This window comes from Rhea americana, unplaced genomic scaffold, assembly GCF_003343005.1.
Source record: "Rhea americana isolate MKP2758 unplaced genomic scaffold, rheAme1 scaffold_173, whole genome shotgun sequence".
Taxonomy (NCBI): Eukaryota; Metazoa; Chordata; class Aves; order Rheiformes; family Rheidae; genus Rhea; species Rhea americana.
In genome coordinates, this window is record NW_028185850.1 from 1,151,144 (window position 1) to 1,170,344 (window position 19,201).

The 19,201-nt window shown below is 39.1% G+C and overlaps 1 long non-coding RNA gene across 1 annotated transcript in view; it reads right to left on the reverse strand.

The window, feature by feature from the left end:
- LOC146597983 (uncharacterized) overlaps positions 1 to 19,201 on the reverse strand; it is a 28,718-nt gene that overhangs the window by 1,702 nt on the left and 7,815 nt on the right. The window contains exon 2 of the long non-coding RNA XR_014895360.1: positions 5,098 to 5,217. This is a non-coding gene — a long non-coding RNA (uncharacterized LOC146597983). The remainder of the gene's footprint in view (positions 1 to 5,097; positions 5,218 to 19,201) is intronic.

Consider the following 19,201-nt stretch of genomic DNA (forward strand, 5'->3'; position numbering starts at 1 on the left):
AAAAAAGAAAAGAAAGAAAGAAAGAAAAAAGAAAGAAAGAAAAGAACATTTTCTAGCACTTACAAAAATCTCAAATGTACTTTCTCCCTCTCTCTCCCTCTCTCCCCCCAGTTGCAGAAGTAATTACAATATCAGTAGAATATGAATGTGTCTGTGTGCCTATAAAGCTTACTGTAGGAAATCAAGCAAATTAGTTTTATATTTAGTTACGAATGCAATGAGATCTGGAGCTCATCCTTAGTTCTACAAGTAACATATTCCAAGTGTAGGAAAGCCAAGTCCATGTCTCTCCCGCTCGTGGGGGAGCCTGGGCTCCCTTCATTGTTCTTGTGGAATGCTGCTGCTGTGTGAGGGTCCTGCTCACAGCTGGAGAGGCAAGGGAGGCAATTATTTCAGTACATGTTTGTTTGTAGACTAAGCCTTAGAAAGATAAAACTGCACGAAATATCACGGGCTATCAAGACCAGTATCCCGCATTATATATAGTCCTTTTCATGGCTATGTCAAACTCCATCTTAAACCTTTCTGTTTCCACTGCTGCTGTCATTACTCCAGCATTTCATTCTTGCAGCAGAGAGAACTCTTCTCCTTATTTTTCTGGTCTAAAATCATTAAGGGTCAATTTATACCCTTGTGCCAGTGTTATCTTTTACCCAAAATAGCTCTTCTTCCTAGTGTTTACCCTTTCTTTCCAGTGTATTTGTCGTATTCTCCCTCCATCTTCATTTTGCTAGACTAAACAAGCTGAGCCACTTAAATCTTTTAAAAGGCCTTTCTTTCCTTAATGATCTTCTCCAACCCTTTTCTGCAAAATTTCCAGTTTAAGTGCATCTTTCCTGTACACGGACAATTATACAGTTTCCCAAAAGTGATTTCTCTAGTGCCTGGACTTCCCAGATTGTACTTGATATTGCCTTGGGCGCTGATTAGAATTTGTAATTCCCTGAATTCTGCACGGAGCAGGCAGCTAGTATAGAAAGCAAAGCAGTAAAGTGAGATGGCTAGTGTTGGCCTTTGTCACTAAATAAAAAACCTGCCATGCAGTGAATCAATTAGAGGCTACTTTACAATATATGCTTTTGTTTCTATCTAAATGTTACAGTATTATAATTTTTGCATAATCCTGAGTTCCTGAAATTACCCATTACCGTGATCAAGTCTACCTGTAAAAGGGAAGTACAGCCTCAGGTACAAGCAGACATTATTTGGATACCTAATAGCACTGAAATGCTTGAGAGAACCTAAAAGTTGTGGAACAGTTGTATAAATCTATAAATCCCTGTCATAGCATTACAAGAGTTTTTTTTCCACAGTATTTTCCTGTTGCTACAAGGCCATCTTTGTGTCTCCGTTCACTTCCAGTTGTCTGTTGTCAAATCAGCAGTTGATTTTGCTTCAATACTCAGCAAGCTGCAGGGTTGTGCTGTATGCATCTGAAAGGAAGAACCTGTAGCCCTGGATGCTGTCCACCCACCATTGCATCCAGCACCATAACCCAAGCCCTAGCAGTCAAACAGCTGGTTCTCTGCTGGTACACCACCCTTGCACATTTGTGGTGGCATGAAATCTCAGGGAGTTCTCATGCAGTTTCCATCTCATTTTTTATTGATAAAGTGTTGTGGATTTGATTCTGTTGTGTTTTTGAAGTAAAGCTTTGGTTCTCGCTGTCTTTTTTTATTTTAACTAAAGCTCTTCTACATCATATATCTGAGAGAATCACAAGATCTGTTGGCCAGCAAGCATGCCACTGGAAACATCCTGATCCTGCTTCCTCRCCTAGGTTGCCCCATGCCTAGACATACTGGTTGATGCAACAGCTTCAGCAGCTGTGCTTCCTTCCCTTGCCAAAGTTTTCCCAGACTCTCAGATTCTTCTCATGCCCACTGGGAAATAATATAGATTTAATTTATGCTACTGTTATCCCTCAGATCTGAGAAGGCTGGAATCTGATACCACTGAACCACTACTGAGAGTCCTCCTCAGGACTGGAGAAAATGGAAGCATAGAATGGTAAGGTTGGAAGGGATCTCTGGAGGTCATCTAATCCAACCCTCAGCATAGCCCGTATGGGGATTGAACCCTTGACCTTAGCATTAGCAGCATCACACTAACCAACTGAGCTAAACCTGCATACAACAGAGGTAGCTCTCATCCTTCCTAGAAATGGTGACTATGTGAATGTATTGCTTGGAAATGTTCTTTCATGCCAATATCACTTTTCTGAGAAAATTTCTCATTTTTTTTCATGTCGTTGTGATGAGAAAACACATCAGTCTTGAGTTTATTGAAACTGATCCAGTCTCAAAGTCTGAGGTGAAATCTTGGTGACATTTAAAGTAATGGCACAACTCCCATTGACTCTGCTGGGGCCCAGGTAGCCTGGATGTTAACCCTGAGGTGTAGTATCACAGCTTCTATTTGTTATCCTCTTTGGCAAAGCCAAAAATTCTGCAGAGTTTATTTTTTAATAGGTTTTAATAGCCAGCTGCAATGCAGATACATTACAGAGAGGTAAGTTACAGCAGTATGTGACAACTGAGCAAGGGATCTTCAGCTGCTGCAAATTGTAACAGCATAGCTGAAATCACATTATGCCAGCAAAGGATATACTTGAGAGATTTAAAATACAGGAATAGCTAAGGTGTTAAGAACTTTAAATTTGTGGGAAGCAATTCAATGATTCACTTTGTGTGCTGGGAGCCTTTTATTTCATGTATTGTGGCAAAAGTTCTCCAGACTATATTAGAGGAATTCARTAACATACTCAGAATGTAAAACATACCAAGTTTGAATTAAATGAAGACATTGTTGTATGTTATTGGCTGCAAGCACTGACCCACAAGCAAAGAAGCAGTGTGGAAAAATTAACGGAAACTCATATTAAAATACGATACCTTCAAAAATAATTTCTATAAGCAGTAAGATTTAATGAATTTTGAACAAAACAGTGCTTTCACTCTAAACCTTTAAAAAGGAAAAAGGTTCAGCACAAAAAGTCTGCAGTTAAATGTCTGATGATTTTGGCTTTTTCTCTAAATGTTAATAATTTATCAGGAAGCTCAAGGGTTTTCAGAAGAATAACTCMATGCTCAGTCATTTTGAAGCAACTTTGTTTTTTTCCTTTTGTTTTCAATTTGTTCTAGCTGCATTCCTTCTGAGTGGGAAAAATAAACCAAGTATTTCTAAGATATAAATAGTTTAGGATGAGATGAGTAATTAAGTGAGAAGAAACCAGAGCTGATTGGTGATAGTTCTAAGTTACATTACAATGAAATTTCATTCTTTCCTCTTAGCTCAGCATCCAGGAGGTGAGGATTTTATGTATTTTTATGGAGCATTGTTTCAATGTACTGCAGACATGATTATACCTCCCCCCAAAATAAAAAGTAACAACAAATAATAAAGATGAAAATTACTTCTTAACTTACAAAAGACAAAAGGAATTAAAAAATCACATTTTCACACATGCTTGGTCATTTCAAGGTTTTTTCCTGGTGCTGTTACAGGAATTTTGGAGTCTGGGAAACCACCTACCTCCACACTGAATAAACCTTAATTTTCTTCAGGTGTCACTAGCTCTCACTCACCTGGCTGCCTTGGAATCTGCTCCCTCTCATAAGTACAAGTATTAGCTGGTAATGAGGAGACATATTTTTCACAGCTTGGCATTCTTCTTATCCTGCCTTTAACATTTTGGGTTTCCCCCATCAAAGCACAATAGTGCAAAGCAAGAGACCATCCAGGAATCAAATAGTTATGCATGCTGTTTATACCATAATTAATAATATTCATGTTCCTCTTACAAAACAGTAAATATATGTATGTTATATGTAAATACATGTATTTGTTTTATAAAATAATTGGTGTGAATTTATTTACATCTCTCTTCAAAGAATTATAAATAGATGATGATTGAAACGAAGTATGTTGGCTCTATATTGTCTTGCTCTACTCCATTTTTTACTTTCACTCCCCTGTGGAATGAGTGTTAAAGGACAATTGTGTATCAATGTGTCTCTTCAGTGAAATAAATGAACTGAACTGAAGTGMACTCAACAAGACTTTTTGGATCTTCTTCTGTCATGTAACTACTTAACACATTTAATCTAAATATTCCTTAAATTGGAAAGATCTCTAACAAATGCAAATAAAGATTGTGGGCTACTTTACATCATAGATGAGGAGAATATTTTAAAGGCTAAAAATCAAAAAGCAAGTCCCAATTTAAAGAAGTAGGTGCCAAGCAAAAAATGAAACATACCATTGTCATTAGAAAAGGAAATCATATTCACTTCACATGGTAAGAGAATGAAGATCACTGATGTTATGCCTTTCCTCTGGATTGTACAACAGCTTTGAAAAGTTAGGTTCAGGGAACAGGGGAAGGGCTTGTTGCTCCTAATTCCTAGAGGAATCAYAGATCACTAGGAGGCCTTATCCATAACAGTTTTACTGCTACCTGGTTTTACAAAATTTCATTAGAGCAGATGAACATGCTCATACAAATACAGCTCATTCTAGAAGCTGTATTAGCTATTTCAGTGCAAAACATTTAYACATGGTGTCCACCCAACAGCTATGTATGTAACTATTTTCTTAAAACATTACACCTCTAATCAAAACAGTAATAAAATCTTTTTTTAAAGTACAACAGATTTGAATGACCTTTTGATTCCTAATAATTTTGCAGTGGAAACTTCTCTCCCTTCCTTTTTAGGAAATGTCTTCCAAGGTTAATTTATCTTGCAAAAAGATAATCACAGGGAAACAACAGACCGGACAATGGAGGGCCTGAGACCTCAGTTCTGCTGTTGATGTCACACAGCTCATGTGAATGTCAAACCTACTGGAACGGAAGTCACTGTGACGAAACTCAAAACTATCAAAGCTGGGAACGATAGAAGGCTCAATGTGAAAAAAGTAAATCTAAGCATTAAAACAAGCCAAGAATTTGTGTTGCTTGGAAGTACCATTGAAACTATTCAGTAATGCAAATAGCATTGTCTTGGGTAAAGCAAGCTCAGATTGATGTACACTACCTCCTGTTACTGTCACTGTTTGAGCACTCACAGATGGTGCTATATTTAGAATGATTACCTGCTGAAATTGTAATGGAAGGATTATGCCCAGCTGGAGAGCCTGTGCTCTGCTTGGATTTCTGCTGCTAGGAAGGTATCACCTCCTTGTCATTTTTCTTCCCATGTGAAAAGAAGCTGACTGCAAAAGAAAGGAAAAAAAGGTGAGGTTACCAATTGTTGTCTGTAGTGTGTTAGTTGAAAAGACCCTCATAGGTGGAATTCTCTGCTCCATCCAGACAAAGACTCCACAGCTTGTGTTTCTCTTCTGCCTTAACGACAGGAGTATTGCATATATGCCAACTAGTCCATCCCACAGGCTTGCTGAAACAAAAGTGGTCTCCCTAGCAACAGTCTTTGAGAGACAGGACAAGAAGGAGATTTCCCAGTTTCTTTGACCTGGAGGCTGGAGCCCTCCCTCTGGGGACCAGCTGCTCTCTTCTGTCTTTAGCTTCATTTTTAAAACATGTTAGCTTTGATCTGTGTTTATATTGACAAAAAGCATCAGTATAAAATGAATGAGGAAAATTCAGCTGTATAAACCTGCAGGCTGCATTAGCAGAAATTGGAAGCAACAACACTGAAAACAGAGATCTTCAACATATTTTGTTAACATTTAGAGACAAGTAAACTGTCATTATTGCTGTCTTCAGTACATCTTACAATCTTCAGTACTCATTCTTACAAATGAGATGAACCATGTATTTGTGCATGGACAGACAGCAGAGGCCACTTATATTTTCTCTCTTGTGTAGATGCTATAGCTTGATTCAATTGACTTCAACTTGACTTCAACCCCAGTTCTACAAGTATTAACTTATGTTTAACTTTGAAAAAAAGAAGAAATCTATTGATGTTAGGTCAAAATAAGCACATTGGTAAAACACTGCAAGATCAGGATATTTATTATATCTGTCTGTTATAGTCATATCAGCCTACTGCAAAATAAGGAACTATATTATAAAGTGTGTGAGTCTTCTGCTGCAGGCTTTTATGTGGAAAAAAATAGTATGCCATTCAATTATAGCTTTTCTGCAGTAGCAGTGCAAAAAGAGCCTGAGTGAACAAGTGTAAATCAGACAAAATCAAGCTTTCACATTCTGGGAAAACTTTTTAAGGAATCAATCCTGCCTGTGTCTATTCAGGTACCTCCCAGCTGATAAGAAAAAAGCTCCAAAAGAGGTGGCATTAAGAGCAGTTGCTGCTGCTGCAGCTGTAGAATGGTTTTAGGCTGAGGAATGCTGGCAGGGTTATGGTCCTGGTTGAATGACCAAACTGGCTGAGGATATGCCTTACAAAGCAGCAGCAGAAGCTTTTGACACAGGGTCCTAGGTGTTACTTTGTGGTAGGAGTTCTCTTAGCGTTGAACTGTCTGCAGTTGGGTAATAAATGGGTTCTTCAGAAAATGAATTATGCTATCTCCAGTTAGGGTTTGGATGATGCATGGCAAGTGAAATGGCTGGCTTACATGGCAGTGAGGGAGCTTGGTCTAATGCCAGGTTTGACAGAAAGCTCTTGTGYATTTGCATGTTTATCCACTGGTTTGCTTTTTGCCTCCACAAATGTCCGAGTGAGCCAATACCTAGGACCTAGGACCAAGTTTGTTTCCTTTGGTGGGAGCATAGTAATAACACTTATCCTGCTTGTCTCATTCTTCTGTTGCTTCTCTGTCTGAGAAGACCTAGAGAACATGTTAGCTTTTTACCTGTGTTTCTTCTACAATGTTCTTCATGAGGTACAGATGCAAGAAAGCAGTTTATGCAAATATGCCGCTGTGTAAATCAATTTGGCCGTAAAACTGAGCATTAAAATGTAACTTGTGGGTAAGCACATTGTAAACTGATATTGAGGCTGAATTACTGCACTGCTATAAAGCGATTTTGTTATGAATGCAAACAAGGTAGTGTTAGCTTAAGACATTTTCATCTGTTACATTATTTGTAAGAAAAAGAAAACATGCTGGTACTACTAGCAAATTTCAGAGCTAAGCAATTTCATAGAGTGATTATACAGCAGAGCTCTGGAAACCTTCTGTCTGCTGCAACTCCTAGATATTAACTCAAGCAGCAGACTAAACATTTGTACCCTGTTTGTACTGCCAGCTGACAAATGAAGGTAATTAATGGGCAGCTATAAGGTGAGTCTGGAAAACACCAAAACTTGTCATCCTGAAATGCATAGCACTGATGCCACAATATTGATTTAACTGCATTAGTCTTGCTAAGCGATCTTGTATGGTTTTACCTTATATATTGGTATTTACAGCTCATTATTTTTTCCTATTTGTTTTCTATAAATTTTTCTTTCTGAACACTTAATGCTACCTGGACATTAGAGACATTAGACAAAGGAAATATCCCATGTCAAATCCAGCTGTTCAAATCACCTGGTAATAGGATTAGAGGCTTGTCAGTTTTTTCTGAAGTTAGTTTTCAATTCTGCTAGCAGATGATTACAATGGATGCTCTTAGTGTAATTAAAATCTGTGACGTCTGTTTCACTGCTTAGCTGTTCCCATTGGGGAAATTGCCAATCTTGGCATAAAAGATTTTCCAAATACTCTTTTGTAAGTGGCTGATAGTAACTGAAATAGGAAAATAAAGATGCATGACTATATGCCACTTGCATTATTCTGAGCTGTTTAGTTTCTCTGAGAAGAGTAGTTATGTAAGGTGAGCTAATGATATTTGACCTTAACTTAATTGTAGAGCATCCTTCACATTCATAGTTCTTTGCAGATCGCTTGGGGCACCTGCTGCTCGGTGGAAGCAGGGAAGGCATGCTCCAGCGCTGAGGTTTGTTAGGAAATGTCTGAGATGCTATCAGCCTATGGCCTGATAGGGACTGAGGATGATAATCATGATTTCCTGTAAAAAAGAGATGGTTATGGTCTGGCCTGACCTGACCTCTTGCTGTCCTATCCTATAATTTCCACGGTTACCCCAAAAACTTCACTAAAAAGTATCTTTTTATAGAGACAGCAAATTCTAATTTAAGGAGTGCAAAACACGCCTAGCTTTCGATGCTTGTGGTTAACTGTTCCAGTAGTTATTTCCCTCACTGTTAAAAATATGTTTTATTTCCTGTTTAAAATGTGCTGACTTAAACTTCAGCCCACTGCATTTTGTTATGCCTGTGTCTGGATGCTAGAAACTCTTCAATCTACCTTCAGGAGTGATGAAAATTATTCTGTCTTTTTTGGTGGGAAGAAGGATACGAGTAAGGCTCAAAAGCAGTGGACTGACTGTCTCCAGTCATCCAAGAGAGGCATAAAAAGATATGTTTCATTACTTTCCAAATTTTGTCACACCCAAGACACCTTTCCAAGATTGTGCCAGTAGGAACATGTTGTTAGATCATCCTCTACTCAGATCGTAAAGCTTTTATTTTTTTATTTTATTTTTTTTGCACAGCAACAATCTCATCATTTCTCTGTGATTTCTTTCTTTTTTTTTTTTAATTAAAACCCTCTCATCCCACTTTACAGGCATTTGTGTAATGTGCCTTGACTTGACAGAGGAAGGCAGCGTTAGCCCCCAGCAGGATGTTTCCGTGAGCGAAAGCCTGGGCTAGGCACGCCGAGGGACGAGGGCACGTTCTGCCCCTCAATTAYGGAAGGGGCCTGCGGCTCCGTTTCAGCAGCCTTGCAGCGTCGCGGTAAAATCAGGTCCTAAACATGCTGCAAGTACCTCCTGTCCCAGGAATTTTTAAGTCCTAGAAAATGAGATAACTCATTTTTGATGGCTCTCGCGAGCAGCGAAAAGTGGYGGCAGCTCTCCACTGGCAGCAGCTAGTGGCCAAGGGGCACGACTGGCACTCTTTGGACCCGCCTGTGATCTAATTTAACTCACTAACATGGCAGAGAGCGAGTTCGGGTGCCACTACATTTCCTTTCTTGCCATTTTAGCTAATCGAGTTGGCACAGGGAAGTGCCAGCAGCATCCTGAAACGCCCATCCGAGGGGCACAGCAGGGCGGAGGGGCGCTTCGGCAGCAGCCGCACTCTTAATTAAGGGGTAAAAAATAAAGGGATAGCCTCAAAATAAGGGGAGCCGCCAGGGATGCAGCGGGGTGGCGGACGAAGGCGAGCACAGCAGCCAGAGCCCGACCTGCACAAAATGGAGGGYGAGCCCGGGCCGGGCCGGGCCGACGCCCGGCGGGCAGCCGCTAGGCTTCCTTCCCCGCCGTGGCTCGGCCCTCGCGAGCAACTACCTGGCAGCCCCGGGGGCCGGGTACGTGGTCGGTGTGTCTGGATTTTAGTGGTGTTTTCGGTGGGGGTGTTTGAGAAACTGAGTGAGACTTCAGGCAATTGTTTTTAATCTTAGGCCTCGCTCATTGACACCCTGGGTAACAAAATGGCGGTTACTGCAAGGAGCGCGTAGTGCTACGTCTGATCAATGATTCCCCAAACCTTCCCATGGTGTGTATATATAAATATAAATACATGTACAGCCATTACAGAAAGACTGCCAGATTGGATTGAGAAAACAGAAAATATTTACACAAACTACAGCACGCTGCGTCACGGTTAAGTTAAAGATCTCCATTCCTAGGCATTTTTTTTTCTGCCTACTTTGCTCTCTCTCTGTTACTTTGTGTCAGTCTGTTGCTTCCCTTAATAGTTTTGACATAAGAAATATATGTATCATTCACGGTTGCTTGATATCTTCGTAATTCTTTAACTAAGCTTATTAAGATGAATTAATCATATTAAAAAGTGTCCATGAAGCGCAACTTTGTGGTAGCAGAGGGTAAATTCTAATTACAGTGTCCTGCAGCAGTGCCTTGATGCAGCACAGCAGCGCTGGGCCGTGCGCAGAACRGCTCCTATTCAGGGTCTGCTGGTGAAATAAACCATGCAAATAAAGCTGACTAAAACAAATGAGAGGCAAGTGCGTCCTTCTGCCGGTTTAGATAAGGCCGACAAAAAAAAAGATGTGCTTTTTGCTTGCAAGCTTGCGTTTTTACCCTGCCTTGCTTCCTGATGTACTCGGTGGCCTTTCAGCAGACTCCTGTTACCCTAGCATGCACGTGTTTCGGTAGCGTTTGCAAACTAGCACCGTATGTTTTCTAACAGGTTTTGAAGTAGAAATGCTGGGGCATTATAATTTACATCCAAATTTATCTCTGTAAAATAGAAAACATATATTGTAAACACAAGAGCAGCTGGTGAGCAGGCAGCAATTAGCTAACATTCGTTTTAAACTCCATTTTCAAAGCATTGACTATTTGTCATTGGCTAAATTGAAGAATAAGAACACGATAACTGGAGGATGTTTTCCTGTTGTCAAAATAATGACAGTATATTTGCTGAATAGGTACTAAAGAAAAAAGGCTAGGTTGATTAAAGCAAGTAAATTTTTCTTGCTTGCTTTTTTTCCCCCCTAATTCAAGATCTACTCAAGAATATTTGTTTGCGTTCATTCTAATGCAACCTTTCTGGGAAATATATTGAGTGAGGGCTGTTGCAGCAACCTGAACAACTCTGTAAGGCGCTGGCAAGCCCATCTGAACAAGGTTCTTGTGACCTGGAGTTGGCGTGGTAACCGTGAGAGTTAAAAAACGGTAGTTCTTTCTATTTGTTCAGGTATGTTTCTTAAGCTTTAGAGTACACATTTTCAAGGTTTTCTGTGCAATCATGAGGGACAGGAAAGGAAAGTAAAAGTGCAGACATTATGATATATCAAATGACTCCAGGGCTTAGAGCTTAAAAACCCCCTCATATGTGGAAGGATTTACAATAAAAATTATGAGTGTCTGTAGTGCTAGTAGATGGTCTGTTCAATTCAAAATCATTCGCAGTGCTGTGACTGTTCAGTTAATGCTCTTAACCTATCTCTGTTGTCCTTAATTACTACTGCTGTCACCAGGTAGGTAATATAGTATATGTTGGGAAAGAGAAGTCTAAGAAAATGCTGCCTGTAAATGTCTACTGCTTCTACAGAATGTTGCTACTGGAGCAGCACCTGTACATGAAATCCTGCATGTACTTTAGCTTCCAGGTCGGGGCACAAATCATTTGCTGTGTATGCTCTCGCCAGCGTTTTGTAGCCTTTCCCATGTCCCTAGGATACTTCATCCTTCACAGCCCGACTTGAGTCTTAATTTACTATTCACTGGCTCTTCTAACTGTTTTGAAACCAAATGTGCTCTTTGTGGTACRTATTTTAATGCTGTATATGTCCATACTCATTTTGTGGTTTAAAGAGTTCAGCAAATGATCTGGATGTTTCAAGCTGTCTCCRATTCCCACCTCAGATTTGTGTCTGGTTTTSCTTGCAGATCCTGTGAGTGCAGTGTGTGACCAAATAAAAAGTCTATGAGTTGTCTCTTGCCCTTAGTAGAACAAGTAAAAGATAAAATTCTTCGCTGTCTAACCACTTTCATAAACACCTGCATTTAAATCCACAGACCYCGCCTCTACCAAGGAAGTTCCTCAGCTGCAGCTGGTAGGATGTCATGGAGGGGAGCAAACTTGTCATGCCTGTGCTGCTTTTGTATATTTTTCTATGTATTCACTACCTAACACAGACAGATACAGCTTTGTGTGCTAAAGGGACAGTAGATCTGGCCCAATATGCCCATTCTTGTGCGTAAAGATCGAGGGCATTCTGTCCCTCAGCTAGACTTTTTGCAGTACCAGAATAAATACTGATTGCACAATTAATATGACAGAGTTAAGTTTAATTTTGCTTCTTTGACRAACCACTTCTTAATGGCTTTTCTGTTTGCTCATCTCCGCTAGATCTTAAACAGAGACGTGATGTTGCTATGGAAAATAGTGAGCTAGCAATAACAAATGCTTCCTCAGTAGAAGCAAAGCACCCTGTAAGCCATCAGCCATGCAGACATAAMTGAGAGAGTAGAAAAGAAAATACAGGGAAAAATAGGAAGCTGGTTCCAGCTTTCATTCTCTCCTTATGTGAAATGTGACCTGCTGTTCTTTCAGCACAGCAAGGCGACACTCATTTGATCCTGGAAAAGAGGGTGAATTGCTGATAGTAATTTCTTTTCTCAGGCATATCCGCCACTGTCGTGGATATCAGTCTGAGACAAGAGATGTTGAAAAGACTCGCCTTCTCTTCACTTCACATATGCACATCTTACACTAAGCCGAAAAGAATAAGGGATTTTTCTTTCTATGATTTTCTTAGTCCCAAGAAATTTCTTCACGAAAAATATGTGGGAATATAATACCCTAAATCCAGTCATACTTCATCTTGCCTCCAGACTCTGAAAGCATYGGAGAAATATAAATTAGAAAAATTTGACATTGGCCTTGATCTTTGCTTTGCCACCTAAGATGCTTTCCAGGGTCAACCTTGAAATTTAACACAACACCATTCTGTTGGAAGAAAGCAGAAGTTGCACAGTAGAGCTATTTTATTTTTTTTAAATATGACTGTTATAGCTTAATTTTTTTTTAATGGTCACATAGGACCCAACCTATTTTAAACAACTGAACCTTTTCATTCTAAAGTCTCTGCTTTTTTTCCATCTAGCTGCAGTTTTGTTTTTGTAATGCTCTTGCCTAAAAAAAGTTAAAGTCAATACTCATGCGGCGTACTGCAGTTGACATTGTAGGTCGTTGTTTAAAGAGGCCATTTGTGACGTGGCTAGCTAAGAACCGACCATAGTCATGTTGTTGTTACGGCTGAAGACAAAGCTAGTTTTACAGAACTGACTCGAGCAAAATTCCCCCAAAAACTTTGCCTAAATTAATGAAAGAACAGTCARAAATGGAGTTTGGCAGTTCTTTGTTTTTTAACAGTGTACTTTAAAAATCCTAGCTCATCCTTTTTTCAACTGCTGCTCATGTATGATTCAAAACTGTATGCTAATTCRTATGTAATGCTAAGGTAAAAACTTAGCTGAAAAATATACATCAAAAATGYCTTTGATATATAGTTAAGTTCCAGTTATATGTGAGRTGTAACCTGGGAAATAGAAAATTTATCAGCTGAAAGTAAGCTAATTTGTAATAACATTGAATGTTGAAGAAGATGGTCTGARAAACAGCTCACTGCCTTGTGCACTTAATCCACAGCAGCAGTCAGTACCATAGGAGTCTTACTGAATCAGCAACACATCTATGCATCAGAGGAATTAAATCATGAATTGGTTTTATAGCCTGGAACAGAAGAACAAATCATAAAACCTAGCGTCTTTTGTTATAAGTGATTCATTAATCTTTTTCTTGTTCTTGATGCCCATGTATATGAGTGGCTGCCTGTTCCAATTTCTCTCTTCTGTCCAAAGATAGTACTGACTTGTAAGGGTGCGGTAATCCACCTAGACAARAAACTGTTTTGGTAATACATCACTACTTTAAATGCATTTTGGAAGAAAATAATTTATTCAAAGACCATTCAGGCTGAATATGGAACATAGCATTTCACATGGCTTTTTTTTTGACCTAAATTTCTAGCTGTATTGCCTGAGGTGAGTGAGGTCTTGGGATATGCCCATGATTACATTTTGAGTCAGTATATGAAACAGGACTAATAAAAGACTTTTAGTAAGACTTAGTCACAGCACTGTCTATAAAGTAAAATATTTTCCTGTGAATGATTTAAACCAAGTTCAACTTTGTAAGCTTGACCTCTTTAATTCAGCTTTCYGCACCGAGAAAGATAGAGTAGTCTTCATTATCTTCCAAGAAGGTAATGTACCTGCAATGTAACAGGGATATCCTGCAGCGTAAGTAACATAGACATCCCTGGACATCAAAAACATGCGAGAATATTTTACTTCTCCCTTGGTATGGAATCAAAGACAGTCTTGGGGACTCTAGTTCAAACCACATCACAGCTGAAGTGTCCAAAGAGAATCTAAAGTTTCAGATTCAACCACTGCTATGTAAAACAATGCCACAGAAACATTCTCATGTCTAAAACACAATTTTTATAGCAAGCTGAATAGCTGTTTCAGGCAATAAGCAATCAGATCCAATAAATACCTTGCTCCAACTAAAACAGAGATCCACTGTGTATCTCTTTGTGGAGAGTACTTAGCCTAGACTCTAATCTCTAGAAATTGGCATAATTTGAAGGCTTTCAAGAGAACAAACACTCAAATTACAGATTGTTAAAATAGGAAATATGCTAAAGATCTTCTGACACATTTTGTTGGACAATTCTCCAGTTATGCTGCTGTCCAAATATAACTGCTTTGTGTATTAGTTTGAAAAAGCAGTAGGAGACGTGTTTTGATACATGAACTGAGGTGAGGGCTGCAGAGCTAGCTTATAAAAATACAAAACACAGCAGGGATCAAGAGTATGCCCCCTAATTCTGTATAGGGAAAGCTGTTCTATGCATACACTGTGATGTCTGTAGGGACAGAGCTGGCTTCAGCTGGAGGAGGAGTRGAGACCAGGTCTCTCTCTTCCGCTGGTGTCTCGAGCTGCTTCCCACTTTTCTCCTTTCACGGTGTGATACCCCAGGGGATTGCCCTAGTTATCTCTAAAAACAGTTCAGTTCCAGATGGGACAAAGCAGGCCAGAAAAATGGAAATGTCTCCTTCAGTCCCTGGAATACCTGAGTGCAAGTGAAGACARACTCCGTCTATAATAATTCATACAAGCTTGCTCCATCTTTCACTCTGCCCTATTGCAAGCAAAAGAGTTTCCAGACATAAARCAGGATGAATATCAAAGCAGCCCATGATTGAAGGCTTTCTCCTCCAGCTGCCTGTGTTCAGCTCACAGCCGAATTAGGAAAGTGTTTATTCTCAGTCTCCTTGCACTGCAAAGGAGCTGGAATTCCTTTTTCYAACACTTCTGACTCAGTACCACAGGCTCAGCTGCTTCTGCAGTACTGAGAATATCAGGGTGAAGAGAAAAAATATGTTATCTTTGAAGTTCTCTGTTCTCCCCAAGCTAAGCAAGAAGGGAGAAGCCCATTTCTAAATAGTGAATGTGATCACACCTGCAGTATTGCATGTTTTTTAAAAGGTGTCTAGATATCTCCCATAGTTTCTGAGGACTGATTTGACTGGGAGTGAGTTCACAATGCTAGGAATATCTTAGGAACCAACCTCCTTTGTATAGGTATCCAAATGCCTTGAAAAGAGAGARAAAAAGATGTAAGCTCTATGTGCTTTAGCATAAAACTGAAGAATCATCAYCTAGTCAAAAATCCTTTACTTTCTCAGACCTTTCATAACTGTACCCTTGACCCCTCTCACTGTGGGATGAGCAAGAAYTCCAATTTTAACTTATCACACTATCCCTTTTGAGGCTGAAAACAGGGTATTTTTCYCCAGTCTCACACCAGTGGACTTGCCTCATGGATGTGAAGTTTCAGAACCACTTTTCAGTTAGTTCTTTTCAAAATGCATGAACCAAATCAAATAACCACTTTAAAAAAGAAATTATTTGCTCAGAAACYGTAAGTTATCATTATATCAGTTTGAATTCACATCTCAGACTATACTGGAAAAATACCTTTCTTGTTTAGACAGGACCTCCGATAAAGCACTGATAAAGAACATATATTACTTCTAAAACCTCACAGTATAGGGAAGTTTCACCGATGATAGCTAAAGGCCTTGAACTTTGTTGACAAGAACTCTCTACGGTTTCTSGTGGAAGTCCCATGGAAGGGAACAAATATGTTCCCATCCTTCGGGTACAAGGGGAGGTATTTATTGGCTAACTTTCCCTCATACACAGCTGTGCCTCACTCCAGATCACCTACTGCTAGAAAAAGCCATCTAAATTGTGTTTCAGTAATTTTGAATAATGCACATTCACCTGAGCTCCAGAGCACTTTGAGGCTTGGAGTTGGGATATTAGAGCTAAATTAACATGAATAAAAGGACACATGTGACCTTCCAGAATTTGGAAACCTGCTATCCTCCAGGTCCTCAGCAGTGTCAGGAAATTATCTTTTTTATAATGCTGACATCTACATACACAAATGGAAATCTGTAGTGTTTCCTAGAGCTGACACTGAAATCCATAGAAAAGGGAGCAACAGGCTCAGAATGAAATAAAGTGCTCAAGGAAATAAGAATAACGGTTTAGAATTTTATTTATTCTTTTATAAATCRTTATTTGACAATATTTCCATGAAAAGACTGAAGTTTCACACATATTTAACACCTGGCTAAACACCCTGTAAGCCTGTGGCAGTGGCCAAACACACCTCATTACRGAAAACATGTGACTACTGTCCTAATTAGGTCCCAAACACTTCTATTCACTATTGTGAACTGATTCTCTAGAAGCTGTTTCAGTACAGCATCTGTCTCAATTAAGTGTGTCCAAATTAAGTGAAATACATTATATTGAAATAACCACCTCCAGCTGTGGTTCTTCATATCATCTGAAAATGTGTTTCTAATAATGCTGTTTGCAGGGTAGCAGAGTGCAAATACTTTTACAAAGTAAAACAAAAATATTGATACTGTAATAGAGAATTCTTCTTGACACCTGTCAGCATTTGATCCTGTGGCAGCTATGTCGTCCACTCTTTTGACTTACTTTATGTGCCAACTAACTCTAGCCAGCATCTTGGCAACATTTTGACTTCACATCTTTTGCTGAGTGCTCCAGGCCACATACTTTCTACCTCCCTCCTTTCACCTCCCTCTTTCCCTTCCGGAGGTCAGAAGTTCGTTTACATCTCATTGGAACAGCCTACTTCAGTAACAGTATGTGGAACAAGAGTACGGTAAAAAAAGCAATGTTGATTATATTAGAAACTAGAGAGAAGAATTAAATGAAACAAAAGTTGAACAGAATGAACTTTCCTGTATCTGGCAACTACATAAAGCCTTGCTCACCAGGTTATAATCTTGTAGTTATTACTGGTATGTTCAAGCACTCTAGAAAATTGCATCTTGTGCTTATTTGACCTTTCGTCTCATAATATGGTCCACAGATTTGTTACAACAGGAACTTCAGCCAGCGAGCAGCTTCAGGGAAGAACAGATCTGGCAGTCATGAGCAGCAGGAAAATACTTCACCTTCTGAAGCACCCTTCAGCTGAGAAACCTCTCACTGGTTAGGATAACTGAAATCCACTCTGCAAAGTAGCAGGTTGTGTTAAATATATTTTGAAGATGTGAAAAACAAACAATAGTTTCACCTACTACAGAACCAGGCTAATTCCATCCAGTGATAACAGCATTCACCGGTCTTTGCATGGCATTTCCAACTCTCTGCAAGGAAATCCAGGTGTGCAAGAGATGGGCAAGATGTGTTGTCCTTATTAATTAATGAAAGGAAACCTTTAGCTTAATCCTTACATGCTTTTATAGGTCTCTTTGTGGAAACTCCCCAGATGTGTTACAAGGGAAATATGTTCCTCAAAGGAGACAAACAGAATGATTCTTTAATTGAAGCAATTCAAAATTAGATATATAAATATATCTACTTCTGCAGGCTAGGACTTCTGGCAGAAGACAGGAAACTACATAGGCCAAGACTAGTTTATCAAAGTGCAGAATTAGGTGTATGAGTTGGTATGTTGTAGTCCTTAATACAAAAGACAAGGATACTTTGCCTTGAGATTGTAGTTGCTTTTAAGGATTGGACTCTTTTCACCAAGAGGTCATTATTCCTCGAATTCCTTTAGTTTATGACTGCCATAAAGGTTGAAAAAATTATTTGTCTGAATTAAGAGTATAATAGTTGGTCTCATTAGAGAAATCTGTCAACTTCAGGTACAAAAGTTTATCATGCTGAAGGGAAAATAATCAAAAGTTTAATTCATGGCTAGGAAATGTGAAAATACCTACTGCAGTGTTTCAGTCTGAATATAGTTCAGATTTTTTTGAAACTTTGCAGGATGGGAGTAAGGTTGGTGGCCTAGGAAATTCTTTAATATTGACATATATACAAAACTGTTCAGTACAGGGAAATACATCTTTAACATGTAGATAATCATGTGCTTAGTTGTTAAATCAAACTGTCACATCCAGAACACATCTCCTATGCACTAGAGGAGCTGTKCTCTCTCTTTGCAGAGCCTGTTCCCAGAACTGAATTGCAATGATCTCCTTGAAAAAGTCACACTCTCCACACATGCCAGTTGTGAGAGCAGACAGTAAACAACCAGAGCTGACAGGAGACAACAGCCACACAGAGARAAGTGTGAGATAGATACACAGCTTTTTGAAAGAGGAGGGTATGCAGAACTAGAAGAGAGAGCAAGGAAGAGCGGGGAATAACAGGTATGATAGGAAACAGCAGAAACAACTTCACTTAGTATCTGATCAAGTGGTGAGAGGAAAGGGCAAGCATGAAATAAAGGGAGGAAAGCCATGGAAACAACATCAGGCAAGAGCAGGAAACTGAGGACGAATAGTCGCTATTCATTATTTTTAGAGCAAAAGAGATTGAGGCAAACGGTGGCAAATATCACTAAACAAGGAATAGGTAGAGAAATCTCTTCATTTCAGGCTTGAATTAACTGTTGATGAAAGCAAAAAGAAATAGAAATGGAGAATGAAGAAAACAGATTTGGGGAACACTAAGGAAGAGGAGGGATGTGAAGTCATTGGGACAGAGGGGAAAAGATTAAACAAAAAGGGATATTCTAATGCAGAAGAAAAGCATATGCCAAAAAAAAATCACTAATAACTCCGATCCTAAAATGAAATAAATAGGAAAAAGATTTTCTTGTCTTTAGCCATCAAGCTAGAAGAAATGAGGTGATGCCTGATTCATATCTCCCTTTTGCAAAAGATTATTTACTGTAATTTAGTAATTAATTTAGTAAATTGCAGAAATAACGGAGTAACATTTGCTTCCATGGCACATGCTGCTGCAGAGCTAATGCCCATACTAATTCCTCCAAAGATGACCTTTGGTGCACACAAATGCATTTAGGAATTGCATCAATCTAAATGCGTCTCCAAATGTATTAGAAAATTTCCGTTTATCATAATCAGCTTTAGGTCTGTAATTCTATTGACTGACACTTTGTGAACCTTTCTAGAGTAAACTACTCCTCCAAGAAACCATTCACCTAACTTTTGTGGACACACACCAGTATTAACCAACACTTTCACATGAAGTAATAGACACATAAGGCACAAAATAGCCAGTATTACAGATTTAAGCAAACTTAAAATGGCATTTGGAGACAAAAGTATTTTATTATATCATAGAGATTA